Genomic DNA, 27,051 nt, shown 5'->3' on the forward strand with positions numbered 1-27,051 from the left:
ATTTGGGCCGTGAACTCCTCAAAAACTCCAAAAAAAGTGGTTTTCTTCATCCTAAGAAAGAGCTAAGGTCCCTAAATCATTCCCTAGCCTTCAAACTTGCATTCACACATGAGTAGCCATGAGTTTACGCCTGTAAACTCCCTTGGGCCGTAAACCCATGGTATTAAACTCATGTGATTGCCTTTATACCTTCCTATGTTGAATCACATGTGATTCCAACACTTGGTGAAGGTGTTTCCTAGTCCCGGAAGGTGTTTCCTTTCATATAGTTGTTGTAAACACTATATTCATGTCAATATGTGTCCTTATATGTCATTTAGGACTTATTGTGTCTCGGGACTTCATTCGTGGAACTTCTCATCCGTACGCGCATACCCGTTTGAATCACCCACGTCAGGTGAGTTCATACCCCCTAATGAATCTTTTAACTATTTAAATTGTTTTAAGGGGGGGGGGGGGGGAATACAGGTTAAACACAATGCTAATTGTGTAAATGTTTATTGTTAAACATCTTTCAAATGTTACTTATGTTAATTATAAGTTGTGAAAACATTTCAATAACTCGTTTAAAGTTATTTTACTTGATAGTTATACAAACTCCGTTTGTAGATTAACAGAATAACTTAGTAAAGAAATGAGTCTTTTCAGTCACAGTCCAGGTAGAGCATTAGTAAACTATTATAGGTATAGTTTTGGAGAATGCTATTCATTACTTCTAGTACAATGAAGCACACAAGGAATCAATACCAGAACGAAACAAACAGTGAAGAGAATCAAACAATACCAGAACAGAACAAACAGTGAAGAGTATCAAACAATAACATAACAGAACATAACAAACAAGTTAGGTTGCTATAGCATGATAACGCACAGACAGGATCTAATTATACCAATGAATCACTAACGCATTAGTGATAGTTATATTGGGTATACATGATCATATAACTTTAATGTGAATTACACGACTTCCAAGGAATTGTTGGGGTCGCGTTGGGTTCCCTCAATCTCTTTACATTGAGAACGTTTAGTAGGGGTTCTAGCTTTCACATTATTACCGTAATAAAACAAATATGTTTTTAGGTTAATAGTACATCCACAGGTCATAATAAACGACATCTATGTACTTACTTCTCCCATTACTTTCATAAAGTGTCGGTAACACTTGAAAGTTGATCTATTTTCTAGTCGAGATAGTTATAAACTAGGGAGAATATACTTCTACATTTGACAAAGGAACAGTCGGGTTTAACTCAGAACAGAAGATGCCTTGGTAGAAGGCTACGATTAAAGGTTAGGATCATGATGCTAGCTTTATGATTCCTTAATGTATACACTATAGGATACATATATGCTAGTAGATTCCGACAGCTAATAGGATGTGTGCCCTTCGTTGTAATTCGTGTTCCCGTTGGATGTGGGCTTGCACTGAGGTCACCCAATCTATTATCTACCCAAATCTATATATATATATATATATATATATATATATATATATATATATATATATATATATATATATATATATATATATATATGCTTAGTATACATTAAGTCATCATAAGGGTACCAGGTATGGATCAGGTCATAGGACATAGAGTCAACGCACAGTTATTCTAGTACAAAACTTACTTATCAAAGACAGTATTTTTGGTAGACAAAACTAGAGATTTACCAGAAAAGGTCTTAATCCATTTTATTAAGCCAGTACAGTTTTAGAGACTTTAAGTGAGTTAACTCTATAACACCTTAGTTTATACACATGTTTATATATAAAACTAATATCCGATAGATAGCTAAATGTGTGTTTTCCCCCGACATCCTGTTCCCGTTGGATGTGGGCTTAGGTCAGATTCCCCCAATTAACTATCTACCCGATATCAGATTATACATAGCAGTATAAACAAAGCTATTATAAAAGTAATCACCGTAGTCATTATTTTACTATAAGAAATATAGGTTTTCTTAAAAGAACTCTCCATTAGATATAAATGAGCCATTAAAAATAACTCCATGAGTAACAAGTGAATACACCAAGGTTATATATGACAACGATCTAACAACCAATGGAATGTGTGTTATCCGCCTTACTTACTGTTCCCCGTTGGGTTGTGAGTTTAGCGCAGATGCGCACAATCGATTGTTTATTTACTCCAAGTATGTATAACTTGTACCCACTTAGTACGCATAGAAAGGCTTGTAGTGTCATTTTACTTAACTTCCATTAAAGTAGGAAATATAGGATTTTCTAGAGGAACAGGCGAACATTTCAAAACCGAACTTACAGCTTACATCACTTGTGCATATACATTTTCAACCACATTTTACAGCTTACCCACATCACCCAAATCTTATGAACTCACCAGCTTAATTGCTGATCAACTCTTTCAAATAACTTGTATTCTCAGGAGACTATTAGACAGGTGCTCGTGTTGGGAATTTAGAAGATGGAGCATTATAGCTTCAAGTCTTGTTTTGTTATTTGTTTGTGACTTCTATGTTTTGTGAACACACACATTGTAAACACTTTCTTTCTAAATGAAATGGTTGTCCTTTACTTGCTTACCATATACATATCTCGTGATACTATACATGATGTCCTCCACCCCCAAACGTTTCCGTCGTTCCGGTTTTGTGGTGTGACATGCATTCACCAGAACAATCTAATAGGATGAACATTTGAGACAAAGGTTATTTAGGATTTATTAATATATTATAAGTATAATATATTAATTGAGAAATCATATTATTTAATTAGTATTGATCAAGAATTAATTTGGAATTAATTTATTGATCAAAAGAGACCAATTAAATATATAGGGGCTGATTGTATAAATCAAAGATACATATTGGTTGGGCTAATAATCCATGATTGATTAGTGATGGGCTAAGCTTATGCAAGTATCCATATAGTGTTAGTCTACTACAAGCCCAAGTGTAAGAATTAGGGTTTACACATAACCCTTGAAATTCTACACTATATATATATATATATATATATATATATATATATATATATATATGTAACCCCTTGACTAAAGAAAGGACACTAGTGATCTTAGAGATACTATAGTCGAATTCTTGAGTGCCTCTAATCTCTCTCTCAAGTTCTCCAATTGTTGGTGGTGTTTTTTGAAACACTAGAGGCATCACACTTGAGGTTGTAAGTTCTTAAAGGCCAAGTAATTCAAGCTACAACAAGAGGTAACTTTCTAACTAGTTTTTTATGATTCATATGTAAAATTGCATGCTAGTTAGGATTCATGCTTTGGAAAATTGTTTATTGCATGTATAACTAGAGAAAACTTAGATCCAAAGCATTAGGGTTGTATGTGCACCATAGGAGTGTTATAGTGCTCAAATACCTTCAGTGGTAATAGAGCCTAGGATTGTTTTTTGTTATATTGATGCTTAGTTATTTTTCAAAGCTGGAAAAAATCGAATTGTTGGCCTCTGACTGATGAAATCGCTTAGCCCAATGATTTGACTCGACGAGTTCACTCACAAACTGGCAACTCGACGAGTCCAGTTCATGCACTCGTCGAGTAGAACCTTCTGCTTGCAGATTTTCAAGCATTTTGGCCAGAATTGGATTAGGATCATTACCACAAACTGTTTTGTATCATAAAATTCGTGTTTTCTGATATGGTAATAATTATCCTCATCCAATTAAAGGACAATTGTCAAATTTTAAGAAAATAAGTTAATTATTTGTATTATTTGATTTGAATTGTCTTGCCTTATGAGTTAGATTAGATCAATGGTAAATTATAGGATAATGTTATTAATTAAAAATTGATCTAAATGTTTTTAAAGAACTCCATAACTTGTCCTCAAGTTATGGAACATCAAGAGTCTCATTCATTAAAATACATTAACTCATAAGTTATGGAACCCAAGAGTTTTGAATAGTTTCAAAACTTGCCCTCAAGTTTTGCAATTTGTAAAGTCTCACTTATGAAACATTTAATTCCAAGCCTTAGAATTTTAAAAGTTTAAAATTCAACCCTTATACTATTATAATATTATGAGTTTAATATATATATATACATATGTATATATATATAAGACAAGTCAGTCTTACCGTTAGTAAGCTTCATTCACGAAGCCGGTCTATAAGGGGGTACAAGGTTACTGCCCATAAAATGGTGGTTTGATGGGTGTCTACTATCACCCATCGCTCCCTTGACTGGTGGAGGGTTATTAGCCAAACGGGTAGGTGATAAATGACATCAAGAGTACCAAGTGTATTTGCATGGGCATTCACACCTTGTTTCTGATCCTTGGTATCCCAGTCACAAACTTGAAGGGAATAATCGAGATTTAAACATGTCATTGAAAAGTTCAATGAATCTCAAAAGAATCTTGGAATTTCGATCCAATTAAAACTTAATATTGAATTTTATTTTTCACGGTGGAATTGGTAAATCGTCATTTACCTACCTTCAAATATTTTGCAATTGGATTACGGCATCCCTCTTCTGAATTGTAAAATATTATGTCGGCTCCTAGCCTTAATATTTCATTTAGGTGTTATATTAAGGATTCTTATCTAATCTAAACTTTGTCTTTCTTTTCAGATGTCTTCCAACACTGCTTCTGGCTTAAACCCTTCGGGCTCTTTCTCCCTCATGAACTTTATTGGAGGGTCATCTTTGATGGTTCGAATTTCAATGATTGGATTCGAAACATTAGAACTGTCACTCGCTACGAGGACAAAGAATATGTCCTCGACAAAGAGCTTAAGGAGATTGATGAAACTACAGTTACTCCTGAAGAGGTTGTTGAGTTAGGGCACATGAGAAGGATGCCACAAAGGTGTCTTGTATCATGCTTGCCACTATGACAACTAAACTTCAAAAGTCCTATGAGGAATACAACCCTTTCGAGATGCACCAAGACTTGATGGAAAGATACCATCAAAGTGATCGTTTGCTGAAGTTGAATGTGAACTTGCAGAAAATGCAATGGTTTGTGGACCGCCCACTTGCAGAAAATGCAAAGAGTGTAGGATAATATCAATGGCCAACTCTTCATCGAAGTTCACACTCAACTTCAGCAAGCGGTCCACAAACCTTTGCATTTTCTGCAAGTAGGGCGTGATGGACTCTCCATCTTTTATCTTAAATTACAACAAAGATGAAGGATGGAGAGTCCATCATGGCCCACTTGCAGAAAATGCAAAGGTTTGTCGACCGTTTGCTAAAGTTGAATGTGAACCATGATGAAGAGTTGGCCATTGATATTATCCTACACTCTTTGCCTCCTTGTTATGATCAGTTTCGTATGACTTATCATATGAACAAGGAGTAGGTCACTCTTAGCAAGCTTCAAGGCCTTTTGAGACTTGCTGAAAGTAGTCTAAAAGGAAAATATGTTGTAGCTACTCCTACTCCTATTGTTGTTGCCCCACTCCTGGCAATTGGACATGAAAAAGGGAAGAAGAGGAAGGCTCCTTCTAAGAGTCGCAAAGGAAAGTCTTATGATGGATCCTCTTCTAATGGGACCAAAGTTGGTTCTGCTAATCCCTCTACCAATCCAAAAGAAGTAGAGTGTTTCTATTGTCATCATAAAGGGCACTGGAAGCGAAGCTGCAACAAATACTTGCAGGATATTAAAGAAGGGATGATAATGTAACACTCCAAATCAGGTATAACCTTGTAACCCTTGAAGTATTTCTAATATATGATAAGAGACCTTTAAGTACACTTAGAGTACTTGGCAAGGAGGATCACGGAGGGGCAACACGTACGTTGGGCGTACATTCCAGGATGTTCAAACCCTAAAATCCGGACTTAAGACCTATATAAACACGCTTAACTCCTTTGAGCCTCACCGTTAACAGCCTCCTTCACCTCAAATGCCTCTGAAACCCCTAATATCACTTGTGAGTGCATTTTGAGCATTAAGAGTGCATTTTTGGTCCTTTTAGTGTTCATCCAAGAAGAAGTAGTTGTCAAGGAAGCTTGGAGTGTTGTTTGGCTTCAAGAATTCGCATATTGTCGACCTTGAGGAGCTTCTGCAGGTATAAATCTTGCACCTTTCCATCTTAATCACTAGATCTAGCTAGGGTTTTCTAGTTTTGTCCCTCTGGTTGATTTTGGACCTCCTCTTGTGAGTTAAGCAACTCCATAGGATGGAAATGACAGATCTGAGGTCCTTTATTCCTTTTTCAACATAAAAATGGAGTCTTGGTGGGTGTTTTGACCTCATGCATGGGTTAAGTGCTTTAAAAAGGTCTTAATGAGTGTGTTGGGTGCATATGGGACATGCAAAGGCAGAAAGTTGCCAACTTTATGCCATAGGTCGTCTTAATAGGCTTAGATTTGACTTCTGGATGTAAAAGAATCGATTATTAAGCACTTAATGGAAAAAGTGCTTAATCTGTTAGTACGTTGGGCGTAACCCAGTGTACGCTGCGCGTACCAGGATGGTACACCAAGCGTACGCATCACAGATGGGCTTGGATTAGTTTTGGGCTTTTGGACTGATGGGCCTCATGTGGTTTTTGGACTTGGTTGCATTTTATGAATAATGGGCCATTTTATCTGTTTGGGCCATTGGTGTTATGATTGAGTCTTATTGGGCCAAGAGGCCCATTAATGATTTATGGACATGGAATTGGGCCCATTAACAAAGAAAGGATATTTGGGCCGTTATGGAAGAACTTGGGTTTTGGACTTCCTTTGATCATGTGATGTCCTAACATGAGTTAATATTATTATTATTCAGCATGGGAGGTTACAGACTGTCAGGAGAGCAACTTTCAGATTCGTCAGACAAAAGGTGAGTCTTCTCACCATACCATTGTGTCTAAGGCACCAAGGCCGGCCCATTTTTTAATAGATGGTATACTTGTTATGTAGAGGTGTGTGGCATGATTTTTTCGTAATATGCGGTAGAGATAGCATTTATGGCTATGGTAGAGATAGCCTTTATGGCTATGGTAGAGATAGCTTTGTAGCTAACGATAGAGATAGCCTTTATAGCTAATGGTAGAGATAGCTTTTATAGCTAACGGTAGAGATAGCCTTTATGGATAATGGTAGAGATAGCTTTATAGCTAAGATGTTATGTGATATGTGGTGGAGGAAGCTTTACAGCTGTTATGATATGTGCTATGTGACTTGTGTGTTGGGGTATGCTCTAGGAAGCTCACTAAGGATTAGCTTACAATTTCTGGATTTATTCCAGGTACATCGGAGCCCAATGGCAAGGGCAAAGCTTGATGGCGCGGCGTGCACTCTCTCAGGCATTTTCACGGGACACTCTGATGTTTGGAATAAAAGTTGTATTTGACTTATGTTTTGAAAACAATTATAATTGGATTTTATTAATGTTGGAATTGTGCTGGTTATTCTAAAATGAAAAATTTCTTTGAAAAAAAAATTGGTTCGTTACAGATAAAGCCCACCCATGCAGGTATTTATACTATTCTATCTAATTACTTATCACATTCCATTTCTTGGGTCCTTGATACAAGTTTTGGTTTCCACGTTTGTTCTGATTTGCAGGGTTTAAGAAGAAGTAGGGGTGTGTAGCACGGGAAAATGAACTTGATCATGGGGAATAGGAAAATGTCACATGTCACCAAGATTTGAGTTTATTCTTTATTGCTTAGTAGTGGGTTAGAAATAGATTTGAATAATTGTTGCTACTCGTCCGATATGGCGAGAAACATTATTTCCTTTCATGGTTTTTACAAACAAGGTTTAAGATTTTCATTTGATAGTGAAATTGGTTCTATTAATGCTTTTTATAATGGTGTATTTTATTTTAAAGCATTGCCTTGTAATGGTGTATATGAAACTATGATGGTTGTAAACAACTTAGGAAATAATGTGTTGCACATTGATTCTTCCAATAGTTTCGATAAGGCATCCTTGTGGCATTGTCGTCTTAGACATGTCAACAAGAAGCGCATAGGCCAACTCCAAAAGGCTGGTGTGTTGGAGTCATTCGACTTAAAGTCGGATGACACTTGCGAATCTTATTTGCTTGTAAAGATGACCAAGTCACCCTTCATTGGTACCTGTGAAAAGGGTGAGGGTTTGTTCTATCTCATACACACCGATATGTGTGGACCCTTCAGAACCGCCACAAGGGATGCTAACCACTTCTATGTGACTTTTACTGATGATTACAGCAGATGTGGCTATATCTACTTAATCAAGCATAAGTCAGAAACCTTTGAAAAGTTCAAAAGGTTTAAACAAGAAGTGGAAAATCAGCTGGGCAGGAAGATAAAGATGCTCTGAACCAATCGAGGTGGTGAGTATCTTAGTATCGAGTTCCTAGACTATCATAAGGAATGTTGAATTGTTTCCCAATTGACGCCACCTAGGACACCACAACTTAATGGTGTGCCTGAGAGGCGCAATCGAACCTTGTTGGACAGGATTCATTCCATGATGAGTTGATCTTCATTACCTATCTCATTATGTGGGTATGCCTTAGAGACTGCCGCCCATATCCTTAATCCAATCCCAACCTAAAAGGTTTCCAAAACACCTCATGAGATGTGGATATGGAAGGTTCCCTCGTTAGCACACATCAAGGTTTGGGGTTGCGAGCCTTTCGTGAGGCGTAAGACTCACGACAAGCTTGAACCTTGTAGTGAGCGTTGTATTTTCATCGGCACATAAGTCTTTTGGATATCTCTTCTATAGACCGAGTGACAATGTTGTCTTCATTGCGAGAAGAGGGGTTTTCCAAGAGAGAGAACTCATATGCCAAGAGGACAGTGGGAGGCAAATTGACCTTGAAGAGCTTCAAGAGTTAAGTGAAGAAGGAAGCTAAAACACTAGTGCTCAACCTAAGGAGGAAACTCCTGTTGAACAAGTTGACGAGTCCGTACCTCTGAGGCATTCCAGTAGAGTTAGTGTTCCACCTGTGTTTTATGGTTTCCAAATTACTACAGATGGTGATACATTTATCAGTGATAACACACTAGTAAATTTGGATGAACCTAACAACTACAAGGAAGCCATGGCATGCCCCCGACTCTACTAAATGGAAAGAGGCTATAGACAACAATATTCAGTCCATGTATGACAATCAAGTTTGGAACTTGGTTGACAATGTACTAGGACTTAAGACAGTTGGGTGCAAATGGATCTTCAAGAAGAATACCAACATGGATGGGAAAGTACACACATATAAGGCGCGACTGGTTGTGAAGGGCTCTACTCAAACTCATGGAGTTGACTTTGATGAGACCTTCTCACCAGTAGCGAATATTAAATATGTTAGGGTTGTGCTAGCTATAGCCACATTTCATGATTATGAAATATGGAAAATGGATGTCAAAACCGCTTTCCTTAATGGGAAGTTGGTTGAAGATGTTTACATGAGTCAGCCAGAGGGTTATCTCAGTGCAAAGTACCCTAATAGAGTGTGTAAGCTTGGGAAATTGATTGATGGATTGAAACAAGCATCTCGCAAATGGAATATTTGTTTTGATGAGAAAGTCAAAGAGTTTCGATTTTCGAGAAGCGAGGATGAGTCATGTGTAAATGTCAAAGCTAGTGGGAGTATAGTTCGCTTTCTGGTGCTGTATGTGTTTGAGATACTTCTCATATGAAACGACATCCCAACCTTGCAGTAGGTTAAGTCCTAGCTTGGGAAGTGTTTCGCTATGAAGGACCTTGGAGAAGCTGCATATATTCTAGGGATAAGGATATTGAGAAGCAGGAGTAAAAAACTAATTGGGCTTAGTCAAAGTACCTACTTGGATAAGGTGTTGAAACGATTCAACATGGAGAACTCCAAGAAATGTGACTTATCTATCCAAAGCAATACCAAGTTGAGTAAGACTCAGATTTCGAGTACAGAGGCCGAGATAGCTGAGAAGAGTTTAGTACCATATGCTTCTGTAGTTGGCTCGATCATGTATACTATGACTTGTACTCGTCGTGATGTGGCCTTTGCTTTGAGCATGGTCAGCAGATATCAAGGGAATCCTGGTAAAGCTCACTGGACTACGGTAAAGAACATTCTTAAGTACCTACGGAGGACTAAGGACTGGGTTCTTACCCTTGGTGGGAGTGATGACTTAAGAGTGACAGGGTATAGTGACGCTAACTTTCAGATCGATAGAGATAATTTCCACTCTCAGTCCGGATGGGTATTTACCCTGAATGGAGGAGCAATAACTCGGAAAAGTTCCAAACATGAGACTATAGTTGATTCAACGTGCGAATCAGAGTACATAGCAGCCAGCAAAGTGTCGAAGGAGGCGATATGGCTGATGAACTTCATCGGAGACCTTGGAGTGTCACCAGCTATAAAGGAGCCTATGGAGATTTTCTGTGACAGCGAGAGTGCGGTCGCCTTAGCCAAGGAACCGAGGGATCATGGCAGATCCAGAAATATCGACAAAAAATATCACTTCATAAGACATCGGATAGAAGGACTCCTCGTAGCAAAGAGGGTATCGTCAGAGGAAAACCCAGTAGATCCCCTTACGAAGGGACTGAGTAGGGTTAAACACTTGCAACATGCAAGGAGCATTGGGCTGAAGGACGATATTAGATAGCTGTTTAGAAACTTGTAATAGATAAAATGTAATTAACATTTGATGATTAAATAAAAGGAGTTTTATTTATGAGTAAAGTTACTATCTTGTGTCAACTGTTTACTATTGTTTCATTTTGCATGTTTTGACTTCCAGAATAATAATATTATTCAAACTATCCATAGTCGATCAAACATTGAAGTAGGTATTGAGGAAAGATTTTCATGAATTTGGCTTGTAGATTGTCTAATGTGTTTATACATAGCAGTAGTTTGCTACAACATTCATGAGTGCTCATAAGGTCTGAGTATTGGATTAAACCCATACTCACATGAATCACTTCATGGAATTTATCACGAGTGATTGTGAGACGATAATATCGTATAAGTCTTCAAACTGAGATATATGAGTTGTTGACTATGAGTTGGTTGTACATTGATAGTGCGAAAACGCATAAGTAACTTGTTGTTATAAAATGTGCTATTGTGTATGATTTAACGAGTAGTTAGTATAAGCATATAATTCGAAGTTTATATGTTCCTTTTAATCCTTGGAGGATTGAAAGCGATATCTTAGGCCCCACGATGATTTTGTTTTGACTTATGTGCCGGGCCCGGTGAGAACTCAATTGATGTGTTCATTTAAGTTCTATGTCAAACAAATCAGAAATCGGGAAACAAACTATTGGATAAAAATGGATTAAACCCACGCTCACATGAATCACTTCATGGATCACTTATGTTGCTACAACATTCATGAGTTCTCATAAGGTATTATTATTAGATTAAACTCACGCTTACATGAACCACTTCATGGAATTTATCACGGGTGATTGTGAGACGATAAAATCGTATAAGTCTTCAAACTGAGATATATGAGTTGTTGACTATAAATGTGGTTGTACATTGATAGTGCGAAAACGCATAAGTAACTTGTTGTTATAAAATGTGCTATTGTGTATGATTTAACGAGTAGTTAGTATAAGCATATAATTCGAAGTTTATATGTTCCTTTTAATCCTTGGAGGATTGAAAGCGATATCTTAGGCCCCACGATGATTTTGTTTTGACTTATGTGCCGGGCCCGGTGAGAACTCAATTGATGTGTTCATTTAAGTTCTATGTCAAACAAATCAGAAATCGGGAAACAAACTATTGGATAAAAATGGATTAAACCCACGCTCACATGAATCACTTCATGGATCACTTATGTTGCTACAACATTCATGAGTTCTCATAAGGTATTATTATTAGATTAAACTCACGCTTACATGAACCACTTCATGGAATTTATCACGGGTGATTGTGAGACGATAAAATCGTATAAGTCTTCAAACTGAGATATATGAGTTGTTGACTATAAATGTGGTTGTACATTGATAGTGTGAAAACGCATAAGTAACTTGATGTTATAAAATGTGCTATTGTGTATGATTTAACGAGTAGTTTGTACATGCATATAAGTCGAAGTTTATCTGTTCCTTTTAATCATTGGAGGATTGAAAGTGATATATTGGGCCCCACAATGATTTTGTTTTGACTTATGTGTCGGGCCCGGTCAAGACTCAATTGATGTGTTCAATTAAGTTCTATGCCAAACAAATCGGAAATCGGGAAACAAACTACTGGATAAAAATGGATTAAACCCACGCTTACATGAATCACTTCATGGATCACTTATGTTGTTACAACATTCATGAGTGCTCATAAGGTCTGAGTATTGGACTAAACTCACGCTCACATGAATCACTTCATGGAATTTATCACGAGTGATTGTGAGACGATAATATCATATAAGTCTTCAAAATGAGATATATGAGTTGTTGACTATGAGTTGGTTGTACATTGATAGTGCGAAAATGCATAAGTAACTTGATGTTATAAAACGTGCAATTGTGTATGATTTAACGAGTAGTTAGTACAAGCATATGAGTCGAAGTTTATTTGTTCCTTTTAATCCTTGGAGGATTGAAAGCGATATCTTGGGCCCCACGATGATTTTGTTTTGATTTATGTGACGGGCTCAGTCAGGACTCAATTGATGTGTTCAATTAAGTTCTATGTTCAATTAAGCTAGTACACGCAGCGTACCAGCTGCTTACGCCCAACGTACTCCTTAGCTTGCCACCCTACTCCATTAAACACTTATTCCATTGAGACTTCAAGCCAAACTCTCATATATGATTCTATAAGACCACTTAACACATAAAGTTGGTAAGTTTACACACATGCATGGCTTAATGGGGCTCAAGAGCTCAAAAAGAGTTTAATAACGGTCTTAAAACATGCATGGGTCCAAATGCTCCATAAAGTTGACATTTTTATGAGCTTGGGGACTGAAAGGAGCTAAGATCTAGCATTCATAGCCTCTGGAGTAGATCAAAAGTTCTCCTTTGATACAAAGGACTCAAAAAGATGCACAAATGTTCCCTAAAATAGATCTAACATAAGATAGCATAAAGATGTAATCTTTTTACCTCAAAAAGCTTGCAAATGTGGAAGTCATCCTAGATCTACAAGCTCAATGAACTTCTCCAAGGGCTTTTCTTCTTCTTCTTCACCTTAAGACACCAAAATTCTCTTTATCAAGCTCACAAACTCACTAACACACTTAGGGTTTCGTTCTCTGGGACAAAGAGGATGGAGGTTGGCTAAGCATGTCCAAATGAGGCTATAATGAGGTTTAAATAGGGTGCAAAACCTAAAAATTAGGGTTTGTCTTAGACTCACGTATGACATGCGTACTCCACGTACGCCTCGCGTATGTGGTTAAGTCTTGTGGCCAAATTATGGCTAGTACGCTAGGCGTACCCATTGAGTATGCCCCCATGTACTAACCAAGGGACCAAATTTGAAAGAAATTGCATTAGGGTCCAAAAGTGAAACTTACCAAAACTTGAATGTTACAAATAGATCAACACAAATTTATGAAAACTCAAATTATAACTCCTTTGTATTATGTATATGGGTGATACAAATGGAACACAAATGGGATATAACAAAAAAAATCATGACCGACCAAGCATAGTGTTACATGTGTCCAAAACATCGGGGGTGTAGACATCTTCTTCCAGCTTCTTGAACTGATCAATATGTGCACCATAAAACTGAACTAAAAGCATTATCTTGGATATATGAAGAAACTCTTAGCTAAAGAAAATCTTTCATAAGCCCATCTCAATAATTCAACCTTGAAAGCAAAAACGATTAAGAAGTTATAAGAAAAAAGTCAGTAAAATAAAACAAATAAGAACTGAAATGAGTACAACATGAATATGTGACAAATTAAAAACGTCTCTTAGAAATCATAGATGTTAGAACACAAAAATTAAAACAAAGAAAAAACAAAAATGAAACAAAAATATGAACCTAAAAGAACTGGTAGACTCTAAAACGAAATCTTTAATGTAGATCTAGATCCATGATCATTACTACAGATATCACTACAAGAAAAAGAACCTTTTACGACGCGCAAACCACGACACTCAGTGATATATGTTACGCAAAAGAGAGTGACATTAAAAACGTGTTATCTCTTCAAAAAATTTAAGGATTTAGGTCACGCATTATTGCGTGCCCTTAAATTAGTGTCTAATGTAAAAAAATTAAAAACATGGAGGGCACTTTATCTAAAATGAGCGTCTTCTATGAATGTCGTTTTATATTTTTTTTTAGAAACGCGCATCTCTCTTCTCCTCCTAGAGGGAAAATGAAATCCCCAAAAATTTTAAACACCGCTTTCTTCTTCAACATTCATTTCGATATGTTCTCTAATATATGTCTCCATCGTCTCCGCCCCTTACCCACCCCGACTCTTCAGGCCGGCACGACGACGATACCATCTCCACTACCTTCAACATGTTCTCAAAATAAAAATTCTCCATGAGAACCACCGTCTTGCCATCTGATGCCGCCCTGATCAACATACAAAATCCACCTTTCATGAAATTGTTATTGTGTGCGGCGGATGTTATGGAGACTGCAACTCCTCGAAGATTTAGGGTTTTGATCGGTGTTGTTCTCGGTGATTCTCAACAAAGCGATTCAGGCATCATTCCTCTCTCATAACGATTTAGGGTTTTTTGGTACAAGGTATCGACTAGTCTTTTTTCAGACACCAACGACTTAGGGTTTTTTCATAAAACATGTGTATGTGCACTTCGATTGCTCTAATGGCGAATCCACAATTCTGATATTCTTGAAAGATTCCACTTGAACGAACTCGGTTAGGGGGAATGCAAATTCTATGAGAAGGTAATCTCAAATCTGATATTCTTGAAATCTCCAAGAACTTATAATCTTTTTTGCTCACCAAGTCTTTTTTTTTTTAAATTATTGCACAGCCTGTTCACTGTGGATATGTTGCTTCAAAGTATCTTCACGAATGTATTCATTTGGGAGCAATATCAAGTATAAAATGCATAAGAGCAAGAGGAACACAATGCAGGTAATCAGTTATATATTTCAATCTTTTTTTCTAATCATTTGCTGATTGATTCCTTTTTCTAATAAATTATATCTGCTAATGCAGAGCAACCCAACTGACATTCCTAATGGCTTCATTCCATTTTCCGCGACTTGGCATTCATCTGTGATTAGTAATCGAAAAAATGAGAATTCCATGGTAATGAGCTTCATTGACAGGTGAATTTTGATCTTACTAAATCTTTGTTATTATGTGACATTACTCCTCTTTTTGATTAGATGATGTGTGTGTTTTTACCAGATTGAGAATTTATTTTATAACATGATTGCACGAAGGAAAACTCTCCAGAACTTTGTTGATGATTATCAAAAAATTGTTGACCTACTTCGTCGGTTTGCCATTCATCATAAAAACATGAGCTTCTCCTGCAGAAAGGTGAGTAGTTTAACTAATTGTTTTGTTCCATAATCTTGGGAGGCATACTGCATACATTTTTAATATTGGTTTTAATGTCTTGTACATATCCACTATCCGATTCTTAGCATGGAGCTGGTGCAACCGATGTTCACTCAGTTGCTATGTCTACAAGGCTGGATGCAATCATATATGTGTATGGACTCTCAGTTGCTTGTAGTCTGATGAAGATAGAGGCTAGCTTCAGATGCTAATCCATCTACTTCAGTTTTTGAAATGGATGGCTTTATATCCGACTCTGGTTACTCTACAAAGAAGACTACCATGGTTCTCTTCATCAATGGTATGTGTTATGTATCACACAACTTTGAGAAACCATCAAAACCCTTCCCCTCTAAATTTGAGAAACCACACACAAGTAACAAAAAAACAAAGAAAAAGTGAATATGCCCTAGCACTTCTTTCTTTAGTGTGGTTGAGTGATAATTGACACCCTTGAACTTCTGAATTTTGACTTGTGCAAATTTATTGACATTCTTCCTGATATTTTAGTTCTTATTATAACCTAACTTTTCCTCACTTTTTCAAAGAAAGATTAGTCGAATGTACTGCTCTGAAGAGGGAAATTGAAATCATCTACGCTGCAACTTTACCCAAAGCATCAAAACCTTTCATATATATGTCACTTATCTTGCCTCCCGAGCATGTTGATGTTAACGTGCATCCCACAAAGAGAGAGGTAATGATGTTTCTTGCATGATTTCTATATTATTTCTTCTTGACTTATACAAAGTGCTTTTATAATTTTACCACTTTAAAAATGTGTAACAGACCAATGCATGAAAGACAAAATGAATGAGGTCTGTATACTTAGGGTTTTCCGTATGTGATGAATACATCCTTAGTTACTCTAAACTTGAGCTTATAAATTTATACAGGTGAGCCTTTTGAACCAGGAGGTTATTATTGAGAAGATACAATCGGTGATAGAAATGAAGCTAGGAAACTTAAACGAGCCAAGCACATATCAAGAGCAACAGGTAGTCTTTTGATTATAGAAGTGTCAGAGCTTGCTTTTCTTTTTGGTTTGGTTCATCTAATATATAATTTCTTTTATGTGTTTGAACAAGCAGTGGATTGCTCTCCTGTTAGTTCAATATCTGCAAACAAAGCTTCCTGTGTAAACACATCAACTTCTGGTATGCAACTATACAAGTGTAGTGATGCTCTTCTTTTTTACTTTTCACTTGATATATCTCTTCATGTTCTAACTTGTTTTCATATATTTTAAAGGGTCGGAAAAATACCTGTAAATAAGATGGTGCGGACAAATTCACAGGATCCTTCTGGGAGGATGCATGCTTATTTGCAAGCTAAGCCTTCTAGACCCAATGAAAGCAGTTGTGGCTTGAATTCTTTGAGGTGCGAATTTAGGATCTCTCTGTTTCCATATAAAAACTGGGTAACACTCCTCATGAAGGTGGACCATAGATATTGATCATGCATGCTCTACTTGTTGCAAATAATGGTGTCTGCCAAGTGCCAAGTAGATTTTATACTAACCATATTTTATCAATAAATTCTTTTATAATTCTTTGTTTTGGGATTTATAATTGTTACAAGCAGAGGGTTTGGATATGTGGGGCACAACCTGAAGAAGAAGAAACATTTCAGTTTACAATGGTTCAAGTATGTTTTTTTATTTTATTTATTCCATACTTTCTTCATGGGTTTTTTTACTATCTGGATTCTCTCTGATTCTATCCATGTCATCTTTGAGCATATTATTACTTCAGGCCCTTACACCACGAATGACAACTTATTCTTTGAGCCACTCTCTGATCTTTTTGCATATGCACAAAGAAAGCAGCCTCAGTTGCTTATACTGGTGAGAATTTGCAATTTTAACCCTGTAACTGTTCGAAAATCAAAACCACTCTAAACTAACAATCATTCTATTTAACTCATTAACAGTAAGGGCTTTTCATTGATTCAGAGCACCCCGAGATCAAGAAAGGAGCTTTAAACAAGACTTATGATGATTTATACCGTCTTGAGATCCTTAGGAGGGTATAATCGTCTAAACTGCTCCTTTATTTTTACCTATAACACTTTTATTTCCACTTTTTCCCTTGATTTTTTATATATCAATTGTTCCTCAGCTTCAAGATTATGTGGAATATATGGGCTCTGCTGCACGTGTGATTCTTGTGCCATCTATACGCGATGCACATCATGATTATGTATTTCCTCAGGTAAATTTTATCATTTTATCGTGAATGAAAGAAATATTTATAAATATTACAGTAAGTTACATGTTGGTCCGTGAGTGTAGCTTTTGATTGTGCAGCCTGCTTTTGATAAAATTACTCTAAGTATTGGATGACTAAGAAGTTTTAGAACTGTATCATTTGATTGTACAGCCTGCTTTTGATATGAATATAGCTGATCAAGATTGACATATAACTTGATAAAATTACTCTAAGTATTACGCTTTGGGATGTGGAAACAAGTACATGTAAGCACACATTTGGTGATAACAGGTTCCTTGTTAGCTCGTGTGCTTGGTTCCCAGACTCAAAGAGACTCGTCTATGGGAGTTCAGACCCTAAAAAAGGCATCTGCATGTGGGATTGTGAAGGCAATGAGATTAAAGCATGGAGAGGAACACGGATGCCAAAGGTGTTAGATATTGCTGTTACTCCAAATGGTGAATATCTTATTACTATTTTTTCAGATAAACATATTCAGATACTAAACGTGGCTACAAATGCTGAAAGAGTTATCTCTGAAGAACACCCGATTACATCTCTTACGGTTTCTGGTGACAACAAGTATTTGATTGTTAATCTTAATAGCCAAGAGATTCATATGTGGGATGTTGAAGGGTTATGGGAAAAACCTTTGAGATATAAGGGCCATAGGCAACATAAATAAGTCATTCGTTCTTGCTTTGGTGGGGTCAATAGCACCTTTATTGCCAGTGGCAGCGAAAATTCACAGGTATATATAAACACCTATGAATTTACCTAACTATCCCTAACTTTCATCAGCTCATTATCCTTAAGTTTATTCTCTGATAATTGTGAGAGAAGGTATATATCTGGAATCGAAGTGGTTGTGAGAGCAGGTATATATCAAGTCAGAACATCTTTTTCATTTCTGAATGTGTTGTTGACTTATTTTGGTTCTTGTGCTCTTCTCACGTACTTAATTGATTTAGATGCAGTAGTTCGTGTATGACCAGAAGGGTTGCTCCTATATTGAATCCACACCTCTTCATTATATTAGATGGATATGACAAACACGAATCCAAAACATTCAACCTAAATTAAAATGTTCAGAATCAAATTATTAGTTAAGAATGTTGAATTAGATTATGCTTCAATAAATTTTATTGTCATCTTTTCAGGTTCCAGCTACAAGTAGCAAAGGCGCTGGACCTTCTATGTTAGAAGGGAAAAGTGGCTATGGTTCAACCATGCAAGACTCACCAAAATTCACATCTGGAGACTACCCTGCAGCTACCCAAAAGTATGGACAGAAAGGGGAAAATATGCTCATTTTTGGTTTTTTATAATCATTAGATGGCGATAATGGTTAACTTTCTTCTTGCAGAATTCTAGAAGGTTCTTTTTTTATACTTTTTTTACTTTCTGTACACTCTGAGATCTTTTAACACACCATTTACTATGAACTTTAGGTCTACTTCAACAACTTCTTTCTTTAAAGTGGAGTGAACCTGAATTAGTTGAAGTTATTGGGCACTATTCAGGGAAACCGGGTTTTTCAAGATTTTAATATTAAAAGAGAAGCAGTGGGGGTTCATTTAGTCATGTTTCAAGGGAATTGACAGTTAAGGTTTAAATATCTACCTTGAGATTCATCTATTATGGACTGGAAAAGGGACTTGTGTACCTATTCAAGGAGATTTTGGAACTCTTATCTCAGAAATCAGTGCTACACCAAGTAAAATTCTTTCATGAAATTGTTTTTTCTTAACTTTTTGCTCTTGATTGACAAAATGACAAGACAACCCCCTTTACTTGTTTTTTTACAGATTTCGTCCCTACCGTGAGCAACAATGCACCTTTTAACAACAAGAAGAGTAATATTGGTTTTGATTGTATGAATTTTGGTTCTGGTTGTAGTTGTGAGCTTTCAGATGACTTTAGTCCTGCAAATAAGCTAATAAGCTCAGGGAGGGTGATTTTGGGCCTGTTTACAAGGTACTTCTATACTCTTTTTTTAATCACGAATTTAATTTTTTCTTTTTAAACTCGAATGGAATGGAATGGAATGACAAAAGAATGGAACAGACAGGGCCAAAATTTTCTTTGAGATTGTGAGAGACCCCTTCATTCTTTTTGAGATCCCTTCATTCTCTTTGAGATGAAGCATTTTTTGACAGATCAGCGGGAAAGTAGCTTTAGTCACCGGTGAAAGTTTTCTAAATTGGTTTGTAAATTGTAATTCAATTCTCCATCTTCAATGTTTACATTTTTTTGATCAGGTTCAACACTTATAGATTCTAAGAAGATATATAAAGATATACACAGAACTTCGTTCACCTGTGGAGAAAGATGAAATCATATTTGAGGTAACAGTTTATAAAAATTTAGGATTTAATTAAAAAAGAAATAGACGATTGATGAATAGTATGGTGGGTGGGTGTATAACTGTTGTTTTATGAAGTTACACGACAAAAAGATTCTAAGTATTATATAATACAATTTTATCTAAATGCTTTGAGTTATAAGAATAAATAGTAATTATCTTTTGGATCCCCTTAAAAGGTGTCTCAAGGTAACGTAACATATCTATTTATTGTTGGAGTCTTTATATATTAAGTACATGCAATCAAAATATTGACACCTTTATATGTAGTGTGTATTTAAATAGTGATTTGTATGATCTTGTAGGACCTAGATGCGTTCACTACAGCTATTGTTGTGAGTATTGCCTTCTCTTTCATTCCTGCTTCGTTAGTTGTTGCTATTATGATGGTAGGCCACTCTCCGATTGTATTTTTTTCACATAATTGACAAGGAGTTGTTGTATCTATTCAGACTAGGCTTAGAGCAATGGTTACAAGAGATGAGTTCAGAAGAAGAAGAAGAAAGAAGGCTGCAACTATAGTTCAGGTACTATGGATGAATTATGTTTGTAAAGTATTTAAGAAAAAGATTAGAAACAATGGTGAATTTGTACAGATTAGTTAGCTACTTGCAGGTTGATCTTGAATCAGCAAAGGGGCAATGGATTGTATTTTTTGTATCTAATTCGTTTGTAAATTTTTGTTACAACTTCTATTGATTTGTTTTATCTTTCCATGGAACGATTATTTGTATGACATTAAATTTATGCAATGGATTCTATTTTTTGTATATGATATTTTATTTTCTATTATGAAACATTAAATACAAATTTAATTTGAAAATAAGTAAATCTATAAATAATATTTTTTTTAAGCATTTAAAATTATGATACGCAAAAATGTGTGTCATCTTCATTTATGACATGGCCTTTCTTGACAGGGGCTTTCTTGATATGCATTGCGTGTCATTAACACGCGCGTGTCGTCTTCCTTTATGACAGGGCCTTGGACATTCTCCTTTATGACAGGGCCTTCATTGATACGCATTGTGTGTCGTAAATTCGCATCATAATTGCGCATCGTAAATGAGCGTCGTAAATGTGCGTCGTCTCTCTTTATGACAGGGCCTTCCTTGACGCACATTTGTGCGTCGTCTGAGCCTTTTACGACCCGCAATGAGCGTCGTAAAATGCTGTTTTTCTAGTAGTGTATATAGTTAAATACACAATTAGCATAGAAAGCAACTCAAATCAAAGTCTTATATGGATTGATTTAGGGTTTCGAGGAGTCAAAAGGTCGAGTTTTTTAAGAAATGGGGCCTCACGATGTGACCTTTGAATGGTCATAACATGAGGAGGGTTAATATGTAAATTTTGTTCCAGACTGATCTCACGACGTGAAGCATAGAGGCTCACAATGTGAGAACTGATGTAGCCCAATCCCATGATCTTTTAGGGATTCCTTCGTATTTAAGCCCCTTTAAACCCATTTTAGGATTCATTACCAGCATCCAAACCCCCTTTCATCTCAAAAAACTGTAACCTTCATTACTTGCTTGATTCTTGGCCTTTTTGGAGCATTTCTTGGTTTGAAGAAGAAGAGAAGAAGAAGAAGAAGAAGAAAAAGAAGAAGAAGAAGAAGAAGAAGAAGAAGAAGAAGAAGAAGAAGAAGATTGGAGAGGCTTGTAAGGAATCATCATCACCTCACATTGTTTCTGGACCCTTGTAAGTGTCAAAGTTTCCACCTTTATTGTTGTTTGTGGCTAGATCTAAGTTTTGTCCCAATTTTATCCTTGGTTGAGCAAGTTTGAATGAATGGAAACCATAAAGTTGACAAGTTTATGGGTTATAAGGGTCTTCAGAGTGTCATGAAGTTAAGATCTAGTGAATGGTTGGGTTTTGGAACCTTGCATGAAAGTTGGATGATCTTTTCTTCAATATTGATGCAAATGAGATATAGACATGTATTGGACATAAATGTATTAAAAGCATCGACTTTTAAGTGTATTATAGAGTAATAAGACCTTATGGAAAGTTAGAGTAAAAGGCTTAGTGGATTAATTAAGGACTTAAATCTTTGGATTTTGGCTTCTGACTGCGCTCATGACGTGAGGCATAGAGTCTTACAACATAAGGATTGAATGACCTTGTTTCTGTTAAGCTTCTTGGGGCTCACGAAGCGGAAGAAGGATTCTCACATCGTAAGGTCATCCCCAATGACTTTTCATGTTTGAGTTGGCTGATTTCAGTCAAGATAAGTTGGAATCGGACTAAGTGAGCTCTCACGACATGATCAAGGGTTGGTCACGACGTGAGGCTGAATAGTTGACTTCATGGGCTGTTGACTTTGACTTTGACCGTTAACTTTTGGCATGGGTTCACTTTTGGTCAAATTTTATTTTTAGAAGGTAGACTTAGGGTTTAGCTTTTGTGGATTGATATGAGGTGTTAAGCACCCACCATTTGGCAAGAAAGTAGTTCGTTGTGGTCGGCACAGTATTGAGTTGAGTGTTAGTCGACTTTGTGATTAAGGTGAGTCTCCTCACCGTGCTTATGGGTCAAAGGCACCAATATCGGCCCACTAGATTATGTTATGTAGAAAGACCAAGTGGTGGCACCTGTCAATTGCATAAAAGATCTGGACATGGCTCCCAACAATTTGTATGCAAGACCAAGGAATGGACATTGACAGTTATATGTAGAATGCTAGTTGTCTTTTTGATACTTGCATGGAAGACTAGGAGGTGACTCTTGACACTAGTTTGTAAGACCCGGGTTTTGGCCCCTGACTTGGTAAGGAATGACCATGATACAACTCATGGCATAATGGTAACCATAAGACTATGGTTGGCACATAATGTCACACCACCAAACCAGAACGGCGGAAACGTTCGTAGGTGGATGACGTCATGCTCAGTATCACAACAAATGTAGAATAGTAAAACAACCAACAACATCCATTGAATTAATAATAAAGTGCATACATTGTATTCAAATCACATATGATTGACTCTGATGAGTTGAAAAACTCTTTGATCGTTTAGATCTCACACAGGTTAATCAGAATAATGCAAACAAAATAACAAACAAGAGAATGAATCAAAATAAGCTGAATGATTCAAAAGATTCACGCCTCAGCAGAGCTCGATAAAGAACTTACATTGTAGAGGCTTTTAGGGTTACAATCAATAAAAATATAATCGCTATGAATGATCGACTCAAAAGCTACGTACAAAGATGCATGCAAGCATCTATAAATACTAAACCCTAGTTATTAAATCACGGATGGACAAGCCCAATCCAGATACAAAATTGGACTAAGGACCGAGCCCAAGACGTAACACATAATGGACCCTACAATCTCCTCCTTTGCGTCAATTGGGGCGAGACTCTACTTTGGCTTGCTGGATCCTGCTGCGGTAACTTTCTTCGTGGTATCGAACAGACAAGGAATGATGGCAAGAATAGTTTGTCTGAAACGAATGTACCAGTGGATCATGTCATTGAAGTACTTCTTATCATCTTCAGAATTATGCTTACGCCGATTGATGATTCCTAGAACATGCTCCAAACACGAAGTGGTATAAAGATGCTTGTCAGCCAAGGCGAACAAACAGTTTTGGCCTTCATTCCTGGTGAACATAACTGAGTTTCGCTTTGGATCGATCCTCCCCATCTGCATTTTATTCAGATCACTTGCAGAGCCGACTAGGGAGATGGTGGGCTTCTTCCTGAATACATTGGCAATTTCCTGATCCATCTTAGCAACCTCCATGATATAACAGACCAACATCCTCTTGAAGTGATCTATGATCGGCCCATATTCAGCTTCATTGGTGAGGAGGATGTTACGCAGGATGATCCAATCATGTGGATGCAGGTTAGGAAGATCAGAAAGAGAAATGGCATATTCGGCTTTATCTGATCCCCTCAATACTTTGAACCCGACGTTCGTGAAGTTACCCTCCCGAAAGGGTTTGAGGACCCGAATGTTGACGATCTTCTGTGCACTCCACGTCTGATATTGAGGCTGAGCAAACCTCAGATAGAATTCAATAAGTTCCCTATCGACCTTCGGGTGAGGATGAGGGACTTCAGCAATGTGGGGAAATGCATGAAATATAAAAGCCTTTCGGGTCAAGGGCATGTCGAACTAAGAGTCAACAGAATTAACCCTGTCCAAGGAGATCACAGGTTCAAGCCAGAGGATGTTGGGGGACTCGATAGCTTCTTTGATAAGCTTCTCAAGAGTCCATGGAGGGAATAGGGTTTTTCGACTTTCAAGGAGATCATGAGCCTCTTTCATCCTCCTTTCGTTTGCTTCGGCCTCTCTAGCGATCCGAGCACTCATGTCTGGATCCTTATCCCTGGCCTGTTTCTTCAAGATATCAGCAATGGTTTCTTTGTCATCGTCGCCATCATTGTCATCAAGAACCTTTTTCCCTTTGTCTTGAGCACTCGAACCTGAAGCATGACCAATTGTTGGTGGTTCGGTTGCTTTAGTTGAAGCTGATGTAGAAGTAGGAGGCGGTTGAGATTGATTATTTCCCTTTGAAGCTCCTTCTCCCCTTGTTTCAGATGGACCACATACTCAGGAAGCCCCTCAATTTTGCTGAGCAAGGCAAGGGCAGGAGCAAGTTTCTCAGCAAGAGTTCGCCTCACTGAGTAGTTGAGAATCGGGTCATGCGCTTCAATAATGTTTGAGAGGGCTCCGTGGACATTCGAAACACAACTCGAAATGACAGCTCGCTCAGATCGAAGAGAATTAACCTCCTTTTCAGATTGGGAAAGCTGAAGACTCTTGATCTTTAGGGCAGTTGTTTTGCGTGCAAGCGCATCCATCACCGAGTTTTTCGAGGCAAGATCTTCTTGGAGCTTGGTCAAGCAACCCTCAACGGCTGCCTGGAAAGATTTGTTGTCAGCTTCAAGGGTCTGACGAAGACTAGCAAAGTGATTCTTTTCTGATTCAAATGAAGTATCCAGCTTCTCAACAACCAAATGAACCTTCGCTCCAGTAGATTCAGCTGCCCCATGTAAAGACTCCAAAAAGGTGTTAGCATCACGAAATAGTTTTTCGACTTTTTCAGTCGCAGCAGCACAGGCCTTTGTGGATGCATCTATAGCAACAGTGGCAGAGTTGATAGATGCTTCGTGTGCCCTGGTGAAAGTATCAACCATCCCCTGAATGGCAGCTTCTGTGATATGGGACCGAGAGGAGGAGGAAGAGGCGATGAGATTATCAATTTTCTCATGAAGTTCCTTGATGTGCTTTTTGGTGACAAGAGCATCATCGTCATCATCGCTTTGAACCTGGTAGGGACTGTAATAAACAGAATCGAAGGTCATATCTTCCCCTCCTAGAAAAGTCTCGGTTTCGGCTGAGTGATTGGGAGATGAAGGCGATGGTGGAGGTTCGGTTGTGGGAGTAGGTTCGGGTGTTGAAGTATGTTTGGTTGCAGGTGTGTGTTCGGGTGCTGAAGTACGAGCTCCCGTATCAGATACGTTGGTTCGAACTCCAGTGGTTGTTGTTGTTGTATCGTCTGAGAAAATGGGAGGTGGTACAGGGATAGAAGTGGGTGGAATATGAGTGGAGGAAGTTATGTGGGGAATGGAAATAGAGATAGTGATGGGGGGAGAAGAGACAGGTTTGGATGTAACTAGTACCTCATGTGAAGGCGAACGGGGAGGAGAGTCGCCTCGAAATGACTCCTCTGAGTCTGAACTTTCATCCTCTGATTCACTTGAGGAAGAAGCAAGAATGAGTTTGCGTTTAGGCTGGGTTTTCCTCTTCTTCGGTGGAGGTGATTGGGCTGCCTTTGTTGGTTTTCTCTTTTTAGGAGAAGGGCCTTTCACCCCTTTGACCACTTTCTTGTCTTTCCCTTTTTCTGGTTTCTTGCCCCTGGGAGTAGGCTTGTCGGCATCGTTGATGGACTGAAGCATCTCTGGAGTCAGCTCTCTGCGACCCGAAGGAAGAAACGCCTTGTAGGTCTTGATGATGCGGCTCTCCCCTGATACACAAGCATACATTGACTCAAGAATTGAGCCAACAAATAGAAACTTGGAGGGATCAGTAACGATGATCTTTGTGGGGTGGAAAACGCCAATCGAGGAGAGTGGAGAAGTGGCCATAATGGGGACATGATACTTGTCCATTGCCCATTTGGTGACGAGCATCCAGAACCTGGCATAGGAGATTTCGGAGTGTCGAGAAGTAGAGGCGAGGCTTTGCATCAACTACTGCCATAGAACTGAGCCATAGTCGAGGTTGATCCCATTGTACAACCCATAAAGAATCGTCGTGAACAGACGACTGGCCCCATCAGAACCTGCACTCCTCTCTGATAAACCTTTGAACAGTATCGTGAAAAAGCCATTCCATTGAGGAGGAAGACACGACTTCTTGAACTTCGTGACAGTGGTAAGGATTTCAGTGTAACCCATGTTGTAAAACATGGAGAATAATTGACCCACAGAGATTGAATCAGGGATAACCCTCGACTCAACAGGTTCAAACCCTAGAAGCGAGCAAAATCGCTGTTTTGAGATGGAGGTTTTGGTATCAAGGATGTCGAAGTAGATGCGATCAACATATTTATCGTAGTGAGCTGTGGAGAAAATCTGGGACAGACACTCCATAGGCACAGTTTCGACCTTGGTCATTGCGAGAACCAGTGGAGAGTATTTGAGACACTCCACTATGGGATACATGAATGCATCATACGAAATTGGGGTGAGATCAATGACCAAGCTTTACTGGGGTCTGATTGGGAGAATGTGGGAGGTTTCATAAACAGAGGAGGAATCCGCCATTGTTGAGTGCTTCGAAGAAGAAGATGAACAGTGGGAGAAAATTGTCTTTGTTTGCTCTCAAAAATTTGGGTGCAGTAAAGAGGTAAAACCATTAGGGTTTAACCCTTTATACCGTGTGTAGAGGTGAGAGAAAAATTCGCCCCCAAATCCTCTTGAAAAGCGAACCGGTTCCTGAGTTGATTGATGTGTGACAGTTGGCCACCCCGATGATTACGCATGAGAGAGAAAACTGTTTCCATTTAGCATGCCTCCCCATCAAATACCTTTTTGAATTCATGAAACCTTTAGTCTCC

General features: G+C 37.9%; 1 pseudogene; it reads left to right on the forward strand.

The window, feature by feature from the left end:
- The first annotated feature begins 14,394 nt into the window (after nucleotides 1-14,394).
- LOC111912510 (DNA mismatch repair protein MLH1-like) lies at nucleotides 14,395-17,811 on the forward strand (annotated as a pseudogene).
- The last annotated feature ends 9,240 nt before the right edge of the window (nucleotides 17,812-27,051 follow it).

This window comes from Lactuca sativa, chromosome 9, assembly GCF_002870075.4.
Source record: "Lactuca sativa cultivar Salinas chromosome 9, Lsat_Salinas_v11, whole genome shotgun sequence".
Lineage (NCBI taxonomy): Eukaryota > Viridiplantae > Streptophyta > Magnoliopsida > Asterales > Asteraceae > Lactuca > Lactuca sativa.